General features: G+C 43.6%; 1 protein-coding gene across 1 annotated transcript in view; it reads left to right on the plus strand.

Moving 5' to 3' along the window:
- Window positions 1–13907, plus strand: part of PSD3 (pleckstrin and Sec7 domain containing 3) — a 142764-nt gene that overhangs the window by 9184 nt on the left and 119673 nt on the right. The window lies entirely within an intron of this gene.

A 13907-nucleotide genomic window follows, 5' to 3' on the forward strand; every position in this document is an offset into this window, starting at 1 on the left:
TTAAGGCAGGTATAGGAAAGGGAGTTCCTGGTCTCTCAACTGTGGTTATGATTGCCTCCCTTCATTTCCTTTGCATAAGCCAAGAATGGAGACATGTGGACCTCAAGATTGTGGTTTGACTCCATCTGCAGTGGTCAGGGAAGATGGGAATTGTAGTCTAATAACAACTGGAGGACCACCTGCCTTTGAAGTCTCCTAGGCAATTCACACCACCTTGGATGAGCAGTGAGTGGATCTACTGGGAAGTCTGATGCTTCCGCATCCAGAAAAGTCCCCAAGGCAAATTGAGCAGATTGGCGAAACCCTAATCTGGATATATGATATGGCAGTAGGACAACCACCCCCCACCCAATAGTTTGTATCCTGCCTTCCTACAAGGGTCATATGAATTTACCTGAATCTAGCTTTTGGAGGGCAGTGGGTATGGTCCACAGATGGGGTTGGAGATCAGGCTCTAGACTGGGCGGACAAGAAAAAGAGGGGCAGAAGCAGGTGCAGAGCTGAAGCCAAACAGAAGGTCTAGATTCAAGGCAACAATGGAGGACATGAGAGAGCCAGAACCAAACACAAGGTCAAAAGCAGGCATGGGTTCACTATTCACTTATTTATTTATTGCACAGATTTATATACCGCTTAACCTAAAATGTCAAAGTGGTGGTGCAACTAAGGATAAGGACAAAATAAAATTCAGAATAAATTGCATTAATCAATGATATGCCAACAGCTGGGGCCACATTTCAGGGGAATCCTGAAGTCTCTTAAGCATCTGAATGTGAGAGGAGCCTCCTGGATCAACACTGTGGTCTATCATCCTGTTCTCACAGTGGCCAACCAGATGCCTCTGTTAAAAACTGCAGGCAGGACCTGAGCTTAGCAGCACTCTCCCCTCCTGCGGCTTCCAGCAACTGGTAACTCAGGAGCATTACTGCCACTGGTTGTGGAAGCTGAGAATTTGGAGAGTCAGCTGACCATATTCAAACTGGGAGGTCAGCTGACTCTCTCTTCAGTTAGAAGCTGCAACCTATTTTGCCTGGCTTCTTGAGGATCCAAAATAGTGGTGTCACAGAAGGTAGGGTGCTGGACACTAGCTGTCGGCTCCTTGCATCGCCGAATGCTCGGTTCCCATGTCTCTCCTCTTTCCCTGCAGCGCTTCAATGCTTAGCTGAACATGTGAAATGCTGTCGTTTTACTGTGCACTTCCCATCCCCTGTTGGAAAACCATTGGCGGTCAGTGCTGGAGGCCGTGCACAGCAACAGGACCTTGTTTTGCAAATTGTGTTAAGCTAAGGATTGCAAGGGAAGTTGGGAATGGTGGAACAGAAATGGAACAGCAGGAGCACTGAGTCTGTGCAACTGTCTGTTTAGACAGCTGAGGTGTGTGATGGATAATTGGTTTTTAAGAGAACGTGGTAGAACATCAGGCGCAATAAGCTTATGGAGAGTAATACCCCTCCCCACTCTCTCACTATATATAAGGGTCTGGTGACTTCTGTTTCAGTGTATCTGAAGAAGTGTGCATGCACACGAAAGCTCATACCAAGAACAAACTTAGTTGGTCTCTAAGGTGCTACTGGAAGGATTTTATTTTTTATTTTTTATTTTGTTTTGACTACGGCAGACCAACACGGCTACCTACCTGTAACTGGACTTATGTCTCTTGTTACACTCAATGGTTTGTGAAGTCCACAAACCCTGGAGGTAATACCAGGGTCTGTGTGGACATACTGTAGCAAACAATCACTTCCAGACTGATACACATCCACTTCTGCTGTAAGAAGAGCAGGGGGCTTGGATCTGGAAATCCAACGATGTCAGGGCTGCTCCTCCAGGTACTTCCATGTGGCAGTTAATTGTGGGTTTGGTGCTGCTAATGCACCCAAGTTTTTCACAGCCAAGGAGTTAACCAGGAAGTCCCAGGGTCTACATTATAAATTCATAATGATGCAGAGCAATCCATGCATGTTTGCTTAGAAGTAAGTTCTGGGGCTGGGCGATAACTTGTTTTCGATATCACGATATATCACCAGCTAAATATCGCAATATACGGATATAACGCAATGTCTGAAATAAGGATGGAACTATGTAAAGGCAGACAGTAGGGCTGGGCAGTATATGGTTCTCAACTTCGTGATATAACACCAGCTAAACGTCATGATATACAGTTGTATCTCAGTGTCTGAAATTAAGGATGAAACTGCAGAAGCATTGAGAGATGTTTGTCCTCGTCAAAATGCTGTTCTATCTTTGCCCCCAGTTAATCCAGATTTACTAGTTCCATGATTATTGGTTTTTTTAATAATAATAATAATAATAATAATAATAATAAATTCTGCAGAAATAGGAAAATAACATGGGGCAGCATTTAGGCGAGGGTGATGTGGTATTGAAGCTACACAAAACTTGCAGGAACGAGCAGTCCTGAGTCTATAGCTGTGTCCACAGAAAACTGCAGCATGGAAGTGCCCTTGGACCACAGTCAGTTCTCCTGCACATTCGGCAGGGGTTTTAAATACCGTATTGGCCCGGATATAAGCCGCACCCGAATATAAGCCGCACCTTTAAAATTGGAGGGGGGGGGGATGGAAAAAAACAAAAAAAAAACCAGAAAAATACCCGAATATAAGCCGCTCCATTCCTCACTGCTCCTGGCTGCATACTGGGGGCGGGGGGGGGGTTTGAGAGTAGCGCTGCGTTGCCGGCGCCTTTTCCCTTCCTTGCTCTCTCCCTTCCTGGCCTTGGGGGAGAGCTGTTTGCTGTGATCCTGGCTGCATACCGTAAGGTTGTGAATATAAGCTGCACTTTAACTTTCCACGGTCGGAATTTGGGGGGGGGGGAAAGTGAGGCTTATATTCAGGCCAATACGGTAATTCTAGGGGGTGGTTGTGTCTGTGTTTGCACATTAGGCTAATTTTGGCAGACCTGGGGGAAGAAGGTTCTCTCTCACCCAGTCCCATCCTCGCTTTTTTAGGAAACGGAAGAAAGAGGAAAACTAAAGGAGCTTTTATTCGGAGCGATGGGAGAAGAAAGGGGCCTTTGATTCATTAGTGAAAGTTCCCAAGCGTTGGCGTTTCAAGTGAGGAAAACTTCTGAAGTGCCTCATAAGAAACATTTACTGACTTGTAGAACTTGGCTCGTGTCAAGAAGGGTTGTTGTTTTTAAATAAAAAAACCCATATTTGTTTATGGAACAGTGTTTATTCAAGAAACCCAGAGTATTGCTCACATTGGTACCGCGGCCATCACAGCATTCAATCCACGTACCGGTAATCTCATGGTGGAGGTGGAAAGAGATACGGTTAGATTACTTAATAGAAGAAGGGATGCCAACTAACTAAAGAAATTGTAGTCAGTCACCTGCCTCTTAACGGATTGACTGCTTCCCCCCCCCCCCCCGTATGAGCCAAACAATATAGATGCCCTTGAAGAAAGTGCAGTAAACTTAACAACTGCAGAAAGGACTTTATGGTCTGAAAATAGAGACGATGTAAGTGCTTTTCTAGCCCTAGATAATTTTTAATAAAAACGATTTTAAAAGAAAACTTAATAAACCAAAGCTCTCACTTTGCAAGAGAGCGGATCTATAATATTTCTTTCATGCTCTGTTACAGTAAAACACTAGCACTAATGCAGCCCAGAAATAAAATAAAAGGTATACCCTCAACTTTGACTTCCACCAATAAAAATTACCCTCCACCCACCAATTAATCAAATAAAGTTTGGGTTGATTAATTTACTAGCTGAACTGATTAACTGCTTAAGGATCCCCCCCTCCCCAATAGTATCTCATTGACTTACATGTGATGGGGGGGGGGGGCGCGCGGAACTATATATCCATTGCTAGACTTGACTGTTATTATGAATTCTAATATTTATACTCTGAAATTCACTATTCGCTTCAGGACTGATTCTAAACTCCAGCCAATGTGCTTGAAGTGTGGCTAGGTATGTGTATAAGGTAAAGGTAAAAGGATCTCTGACCGTTAAGTCCAGTCGCGGACGACTCTGGGGTTGCAGCGCTCATCTCGCTTTACTGGCCGAGGGAGCCGGCGTTTGTCTGCAGAGAGCTTCCGGGTCATGTGGCTGGCATGACTAAGCCGCTTCTGGCGAACCAGAGCAGCGCATGGAAACACTGTTTACCTTTCCGCCGGAGCGGTACCTATTTATCTACTTGCACTTTGACGTGCTTTCGAACTGCTAGGTTGGCAGGAGCAGGGACTGAACAACGGGAGCTCACCCTGTCGCGGGGATTTGAACCGCCAACCTTCTGATCGGCAAGCCCTAGGCTCTGTGGTTTAGACCACAGTGCCACCCGCGTCCCTTAGGTATGTGTACATATCTCTATATATTTCCTTCTCCATACTGAATGCCATAAAGTATGCCATCTTAACACACCCCCAGTGCTGCAGTTTGTTAAGTGGTTATCTGTGCACTGCAGCCTGTGCCAACCTGCAGTCAATCCAGATGTTTTGAGATGCAGTTCCCAACTGCCCTGAGCTGGCCGTGGCAGAGTTTGGGGTCTCATATTTCAGCGGGTGCTCTGTGTGGTGCCAAAACCTGGCGCCCTCACTTCTCTCTATCCCAGCCTTTCTCAGCCTTGGGTCACCAGATGTTTTTGGTCTACAACTCCCATCATCCCTAGGTAGCAGGACCAGTGGTCAGGGATGATGGGAGTTGTAGGCCAAAAACATCTGGAGACCCAAGGTTGAGAAAGGCAGCTCTATCCATTCTAAATCATAGTTGCAGTACCCCCCAAGGCTCTGTGCCCAGTGTGACTGAACCGGTCTCGCCCCCCTAAATCCACTCTGGTCCTGGCTGGGACTGATGAGAGTTTGGTCTAACAGCTGCAGGGGCCACATGTTCCCCACCAAGGGACACCCATTCCCCCCTCAGATTTAGGTGCCGGGGAAGGAGACAAATCTCCAAATAGCACCTCTACTAGCAACTCACTAGGAACAAAATGTTGTCAACACCCAATGAGGAAACTGTGGTCAGCCAGGGACTCCATTCTGTGAAAGCTAAACGTCACAATAAATCTTCTGATCCCTAAGATGCCATGGTTTTTTTTTTAAACGGTTTTTTTTTTTAACAAGCCGTCCCTCAAAGGCAAAAATGGGGGTGAAATAGGGAATGCCAGTTATTTATGATAGATGCCTGCTGGGGAAATGAGCTGTATGCTTCCGATGTCTACTGTGGTCATCGTTAGCAGGAAAACTTTAGTAGTTTCACCCAGAACAACAAGCTGTGTGACAGCTTTGCGAGGAGGAAATTTCTGTTTTCAAGTTTCTTTTTCATTGGATCTGAAACGGGTGCATCTTCTCCTTCAGTCTTGCAGCATCATGAAGGTCCTGCAAGAATCCAAAGACCTAGAACTTTCATTTGTTTTTGGCCTCCTGGCTTAATTTTGTGATCGGTTTTAATCTGCAATTAATTCTTTAAGGTGATTAGCTACACTGATTATTTGATTAAAACTTGGAGCTCTGCTTATTAAGGTTTAGCCATGAAAATATTTGCTCAGATATTGCCAAAGAGTTTAAAGAGGCATGTGATTAAGAAGGGCATGGTGTTCTCTAAATAATGTGATCCCACCTCCCCAACATGATTCCCGCCCCCTCATTTAAAAAATGAGTATGCCACCTGCAGACATTTGGGTTGTCAGAAAGGTCCTGTAAGGACATTCAGTGGTTGCTCATGAGAAATCAGCCAAACGCAGAACTTCTAAAAACTAAGTTCTTTATTGTGCAGATATTTACAGTGGAGCAAAAGTTCAAACGTCCATCTCATCCCTCTGCAGAGTCCGGGAATGAACTCTTCCGGTTCTTGGTCCAGCAAAAGAGGCACAGGATTCTAAACCTCCGCCTCCCCCTTCCACGTCTTTCCTGTCTGCGAACTCGGGGTGCGGGAATCTGTCCCTGTTCCCCGCTTTCCCCTCGGTGCTCAGGCTCTGCCATCCCTTCACAGCCCCTGCGCCGACTTCCTACCTCCAACTCCCCCTCCCCACTGGAGGAATGGTCGCTTCCTCCTGAGGAGGGGGATGACGAACTGGTGAACAAAGGGGGTGGTTCCCTGTACTGCAAGCGATCCTGGGATGCTACCAGCCGTGGGGAGGGGGGTTTCTGACAGGTCCCTTATGAATTAGCACAAAGCATCCTATGCTGTTCTGGATTTGCAAAAACGGCATGCTAATTAGCACACGAAAACCCAGAAGCAAAGTTTGTGCACGTGTTTTAAATTTGTTTTCGGTTGTCGTTTAGTTCAGGGCCCACTTGCTTCCATGCAGGCCTCAAAAGTTTAGAGCTGCAAGCATTCCTCAGTAGCTCCATCAAAGCTTTACGTGATAATCAGTGAAGATCAATTTTAACTGGTGAGGTTGTGAATTGAGAAGGTGGGGCCTTTGCACAGTCGGGCAGTATTGGGGTGGCGGCGCTTCGACATCGAAAAGAGGGCACAGATTTGCAAATGCTCGTTTAGATGTATAGATACAACTTTATTCATGATTGCTAGAATTTCGATAAAAATACATCTTGCCACAGTGGGTGAAAATAAGCAAGTGGCCTATGTGCCGTCTCATCTTGCTATTAAGGCGCTAACTGTTGGTGGGCACTTTCAACACTGCTTGTTCTCCCTTCTTACGGTTCTTTGTCTCTGAAACAGACTTGGGCCAGACACCCATTTGGCTGTTATTATGATTTTACTTACTACATTTATTCATTGCTTACTCCAAAAACCAGGGTGGATAAAAATCAATGATTTTTTAAAAAATAAAAAAATAAATGGATTTTTTTTTTATTTAAATCGGATTTTTTTAAAAATAAAATGCTTTTTGGGGAAAATATATTACCATCCAAAGGTTATTCAATTATGAAATAAAGATTAGTTTTTTTTTAATTATGTAGAATAAGGCTGTATATGTTTAATTTTTTTGGTAAATAAATTCCATTAATCCATTCACAATGGCATTTATGCTCTTCCAGAGGTTTTTGTATGATTATTGGGCAGTTTCTCTGCCTACAAGATATTATCACAGATGCTTTACTTTTGCAGTTCTCAAAACTGAATTTGACTCAGCAGAGATCACATGCCTCTTCTTCACAGAAAAAATGTTATAATATGAACAGAGTTGAGAAAAAGACCTTAATCCTATTGTTCTACAAACTTATGAATACAGAATCAACCCCTTCAGTGTTAAGTTTCAAGAAGTTCAGTGAATAGAATAGAAACAATATTTTTCTGATTGAACTAATATGAAAAGTTGTTGTTCTAAAAATCTTCATCTACTTGCATATTAAAGTTATACCAGCAAGAATTAGTCTTTATGTAGAAAACTATGATTTAAATCAAGCCTTACTGACTAGTGATTTAAATCAAATCCACCCTGCCAAAAACGTCTCATAATGTGCAATTTTAAAAACGTACATGATACAGGCTGCGTTCGAAATTCTCCAGGTGCCTGGCGGATATTGCACCTGGCCATCCGCCACTTGCGACCAAGCGAAGATGCCCGGGCGCCAGGATGGTGCCTGACGTCTCCACCATCTGGAGGTGCATGCCTCAGGATCCTTGGATCTTGACTGTTTTCACACACTAGTAACACATCCTGTAGAATTCTATCCGTCATATTTTATTTGCGCAATCGGAACGAATTTCAGGAACCCAAAAGTCGTGTGGAAAAATGTGACTTTTGAGCCGCCTGGCCCCCAAATGGCACCTAGGTATTCCGTTTTGGCGACTGTAAGCCTGGTTTAAGGAGCCATTTGGCGCCTAGCTTATATATCTGAGTTTCTAACAACTGGATACAGGATTTAAAATGCATGCAAAAGATATAGCACATTAATTGACTGAGAGCGATAATAAAAAGGACAAATCGTACTGAACCATATGAAAAGTTGAACACCAGTATGGGTTTCTCATTGTACCCTATGATCCCAGTTAAGAGCTAAGTGCCTGGGTGAACAGAAACATCTCCTCTCAGTCTCACTATTTCTCATATCCCTATTTTCTCCTCTCCTGCCATCACGTCTCTTGCCTCAGTGAGCAACCTCGCTACCGAATTCTGCTCCAGTGGATGTTTCCGGACGGAAACTTTTTCCTTCATATTTTCCCTGTTTCCTAATGTTTTATTTCTCTCTCCTCTCTCCTTTGCTTGTCAGACTGTTGCTGTTTTGGTGGGGTTTTTTTTTTGGGGGGGGTGCAGTTGACACCACCAAACAGAAACAGAGCATCTGGGTCCTAGCAGACTTGCTCTTCCAAGGGCAGTTGTTTCAGGGTCCAAGCTATCTACCTTCACAGTAGTTGGGAGAAAATAGCGTTTTGTGTGCTTGTGTTCTTCAGACACTTAATTTTGACTGCATAATCCTATGTGCGTCCACTTAGAAGAAAGCCCCACCGAATTCAGTGGGACTTACAGAAGATTAGAGCCCTATTACTGGGATTTTCTCCCTGTAGCAAAGTAATTCTGTCCATAAGGTTAATGCTGCAAAGTGGCACCTCTAAAGTAGCTAATGAACTCTTTTTCCCATCTCCACTCCACAGTATATTTTCCATTGGAGATATTGTGGTTTTATATAACACAGATTTTAATATGTGCGATAGGCTTCATAGCCATGTTTATGATGCTGAATGACTGCAAAGAGGGATGTCATCTGTACCATCAATTTTTCAGGATGGCGAGATTATCTGCAAAGCTACCTCCCGTGTATTTACCGTACGTAGACCACTTTCCGCTCCTCCCATATAAACTCTGGTTTTGTCTCAAATGGCACGGTTGCTGGAGTGACAGCCTCACCCCATTCCGGGGGTGATGATTTCTTTGTCACGAGCAAATTGCTTGGAACAAATCCTGAAAAGCTTTGTCAGGAGAGCTGCAGGATGATTGTAGCCAATCATTACAGAGAGATTTGGTTATTTGCAGCTTGGCTAATGGGATGTATGCGCGTGTGTTTTTTACATTAATATATTAATGCAAATGGTTTTACTCTGATTGGTTACGTCTCACTGAGGAGCTTTACTGCAGCACTCAGAATGCTGTTGAGAATTCCGGTCGCTCAAGCAGTTGGGGAAATGGCTTCAGGAACTCTTTTCTAAAACATATTCTTGGGTTTAGGGAATGGCACTCACACCTGATTCAGGAAGTGGTTACAGAAAATCGATGGAAGGAAGCGTTGCATTTTCTGTAGGAGGCTTCGTTTGGTCCAAATCGAGTATACATTTCCAGAGTTAACACTAAATACATTATTTCTGGTAAATGAGCCACCGTAGCTGCTAGCTAGAGGGCCGTGAAAATTTGTGTCCTGGGCTTTTTAGACTTGTCTACCCATGTGTTCAGGGGCGCGGGTGGCGCTGTGGTCTAAACCACTGAGCCTTGGGCTTGCCGAGCAGAAGGTCGGCGGTTCGAATGCCCGTGACGGGGTGAGCTCCCGTTGCTCGGTCCCTGCTCCTGCCAACCTATCAGTGCGAAAGCATGTCAAAGTGCAAGTAGATAAATAGGTACCGCTCCAGCGGGAAGGTAAACGGCGTTTCCGTGCGCTGCTCTGGTTCGCCAGAAGCGGCTTTGTCATGTTGGCCACATGACCTGGAAGTTGTACGCCGTCTCTCTCGGCCATTAATGCGAGATGAGCGCTGCAACCCCAGAGTCATCCGCAACTGGACCTAATGGTCAGGGGTCCCTTTACCTTACCTGTGCTCTCTGAAACCAAAGGGGCGGCACATTGGTTGCCAGATGTGAAATACATTGGCATTATTTCCAGCTCTCCCACCCCACTAAACGCTTCATAGCCCAAAGCAGCACGCAGGGGTGTAGCTAGTTGCTCCGGCACCTGGAGCAGTGGGGGTGGGGCGAGCCACCCACGGGGGCACCACGGCGGTCCGCGCATGGGGGTGCCGTACAGGGGTGCTGCGGCAAACCATTCGCTGAATCCAGCAGGGCTCGTCTTATGTTCTAGTTGAATTTGCAAATTGTAGCAAACCGGCTTTCCTGTAATTTCCCTTTATGAAATGCAGTAATCCTAATAAATTATAGTAAAAAGTTACACCAGTAACTACATTTTTAATTAATGCTGAAATATTTTAGTCGATGAATGGTGTAATTAAAAAAGATGAAAGGCATAATGATAGGCAAAACATTTGTTTTGATTGTGGTTTTAGTAGTTGTTATTTTTTTTTTACTGTATTTCCTTTGTGAACCACCAAGTGAAACCATATTATGGAGCAAACATAAACATTCAGTATGCAAATAAATAACGTAGTTCCTGTTTTACTTCCCATTAAGTTGTGTTCCACAGTCAGGCATCCTTTGCCCCGCTTAAATTATCTGGCTGAAATTGTCTCACATACAGATTAGTAATGTTCACTTTTTTCTGCTTATTAATTGAGATCCATTTGTAGCATTTGGTTTACTCCGATGTTCTTGTTTTAAATCACAAAATTGGCAGGGGTTTCACCCCTTTGTGCTAACAACATTGAAATTGTGTGCTAAGGCAACTGCATGCCGTATAGCCTTTATAATTATGAAAAATTGTTTTTGTGTATGCTTTACAACCAGGCATCCCCAAAGTCGGCCCTCCAGCTGTTTTTTTTATTATACGAAAATATAAACATACAAACCAACCTACATACAAACATACCGACCCACAATACAAAAGCAATACAAATGCAAAGAGAGAAAAAAGGAAAGGAAAAAAGGAAAGGAAAAAACTTACATACACAATACCCCTACAATACACTTACAAAAATACATCCATATCTTCCATATTCATTTTTGGCAAAATATCTTATTGTAACAATAATTAAGAAACACATACTCATACTTTTCAGCCATCCATTCATAACAGTAAGGCAAAATTATTAAATAATCTTATTCTTTGACTTCCCTAATCCATCTCTTCATTCAATTCTAATAAATTGTTAATCAATATAAGGAAAACACGTAAAAGTATGACACTGACCTCAATTACCTTGTCTTTATTTCCTCATTCTTTTAATTTTTTATATCATTTTATTACTGTACCATTTCTAGAGCGAACCATTTCTCGGCCCTCCAGCTGTTTTGGGATGACAATTCCCATCATCCCTGACCACTGGTCCTGTTAGCTAGGGATGATGGGCGTTGTAGTCCCAAAACAGCTGGAGGGCCGAGTTTGGGGATGCCTGCTTTACAACTCTGCATACTGTGCTCTGGTCTGGTTACTTATGAGGAGAAGCAAGGAGCTTTGCATGGCTCACAGTATGACCTAGTTCTCGAGTCACATGAAGCCATAGTTAAAAGCAAACCATAGTTTACTGTGACTGCAAAGCATGCTGGTACATGCTACTGAAAAATTCCTGTGCTTATCCACTGCTGCTGCTGCTGTTATCTTTTATTGTCAAAACCCAGGATCATGGCCTGTTTCTCTCGAAACAAACCGCAAATGTTAAGACAAGAACAAACTTTGGTTACCACTCATGAGAAAGAAACAAATCATGAGCCTGGGTTTGAACACGAGAAGCCAATATCTGGCTTGTTTCCTGATGGCACAGCAGCGGGAGAAAGGCCCAGTGAGAATTTTTCAGCAGCATGCCCCAGCACGTTTCTCATTTATAGTAAACCATAATTTGTATTTAACTATGGTTTATTGTGACATGTGAACCAGGCTAATTCAAGTATATTTTTGTGAAGTCATGACGGATACTTTTGTGTGTGTGTGTGTGTGTGTGTGTGTATGTGTGTTCTAAAAGAAGATAGCTGATATTCTATGCTCAGTATTGTCTTTTGCACTTTTCCCTTTTGCTCCTACAAAGTCCTGGCATAAACACTGCCCTGACTATCCTGAATTCTGTGTGCACATGTATGCATAGCACTGGGGGGGGGCACTTATATTGTAAAAAAATATTCAGAACTGGAATAGACATAATATAAAAGCAGCAGACAAGCACGGCGAGCTTGCTTTCATTTGTAAATCCATAAAAGAAAACGCTCAATTACTGTGTGCCATCATTGATTGTGTGCTTTGCTGTGTCACTGGTATTAATGCACCGGAACTTCTCCTCCTTGCTTTTATTTGGTTTTTGCTTTATGATGACGCCAAACAAGGAATAAAATTAACTCTCGTTAATCATCAACGTCGGCTGCAAAAATCATATCTGGACGGTAGATCTTGATTTTTATTTTTATTTAAAGAAAAGCTTACTGAAGCTATTCTGCTATACAAGCTGCTGAGGTGGGCTCCTCTTCAGCCATCGCTGGAATGAGACTGCAGTCCTTTCTCCGGTTTCATAATGCTCAGAATGCTTCCATTTACATCACTGTGTGCAATGCAGGGCAGCGGGCTGCTGCTGCCGCTGCCGCCGCCGCCACCGCCAGGAAATTTGAAACTATTCTGAAATCCAGTTGACTTAGAACGGCAGCAATTGAATTAAGCTTGCATCCTTATTAGATAAACTGATGAGCTGTGTGTTTTCATTGACCAATGGGTAACTGCTGGAGGAGCTACAGTAATCTCTGTGAGTAGTAGCCTCTGTTCAACAAAATTATATCTTATTTGTTCAGGGAGATGATAGGGATTTAGGGACACGCGCAAACTCATGCACCCACAAACGTGTGTGTAAAAGAGCACTCTCATTTCCCCGGGGGTGGGGGGAGCTCTATGAGTGTGCTTTGCTTCCTGAGCTAGTTTCGGGCATTCAGCTGAAGGTCTCCCCTTATTCCGACGCTCAGTTAAGTTTTTGGATTCTTAAAAGCCCCCCATCATCAGGAAAGACGCCAGCTGCTTCTAGGCTATATTCGCTGCACTGGCTCAGCTTTCTTATGCAGTCATACCTCAAGGCATAAATGTGTTTACCAGAAAGAAATAAAACTTAAGTTGGGAGGGGGAAGAGATAGATAGACGGCAAAAGGGTTTACCTGGGGGTGGGGGGAGAGATTTACCCAATTCCCTTTTCAGTATGCATGATTTCTCTGCTTCCCTGCTTTTCTTCCGTGGAGTGGCACCTAAAATGTTGCAGCTGTGTTCCTTTTACTGGTCTTGTTTGTGAGGCAGTTATATTGGGCTGTCGGGTCGGAGAGGGTGGGTGAGTGGAGGATTGACGTGATATGCTCGTTGTTGAACAAGACATGATGCTGTGTGGCTTGATGGGAACGAGGGAGGAGTTTCCCTTAAAGAGCTTGGAACACTTAAAAAAAAAGCTTTTGTAATTGAATAGAACGAGGCGCTCTTGGATGGGGAGCAGAGGACTTTTAAAGAAGAGAGCGGGCAGACTTTTAAAGAATAATCGCATTACTGCTAGCACAGCAAAGCCAGAGCACAGCTTTAATCCTTCTGTAAGTTCATTTGCAAGTGAAATTAGAAATTGAAAGTGAGGCTGGCATTTGCTCGTTGCTCCTGATTGACAAGTGATAAACTGTCCAATTTTTTTTAATGCTACCATACGTTTTAGCTATCGGTAATTATATCACTGCTAACACCTGCTTGGTGCTGTCAAGTATTTCAGAGTGCTTCATAATGTTGTAACAAAATAAAAAATTCTTTCCAGTAGCACCTTAGAGACCAACTAAGTTTGTTCTTGGTATGAGCTTTCGTGTGCATGCACACTTCTTCAGATATCTGAAGAAGTGTGCATGCACACGAAAGCTCATACCAAGAACAAACTTGGTTGGTCTCTAAGGTGCTACTGGAAAGAATTTTTTATTTTGTTTTGACTATGGCAGACCAACACGGCTACCCACCTGTAACTGGAACTATGGAAGGCATCATATTGTTGTGTTATTCTTACAACTACCCTGTAAGGTGGTATGATTCCCAATTTGCACTAGGGTGGGCTGATGGAATAAGGCTGCCGTGTGAGTTTGTGGATGAGCCGTGATCCAAATCTGGAGTTTTAATTATTCATTGCTCAGCCTCTCAACCACAGGATTATATTGAAGAGGCATTGAAAAGT

This window comes from Lacerta agilis, chromosome 16, assembly GCF_009819535.1.
Source record: "Lacerta agilis isolate rLacAgi1 chromosome 16, rLacAgi1.pri, whole genome shotgun sequence".
NCBI classification, from domain to species: Eukaryota; Metazoa; Chordata; class Lepidosauria; order Squamata; family Lacertidae; genus Lacerta; species Lacerta agilis.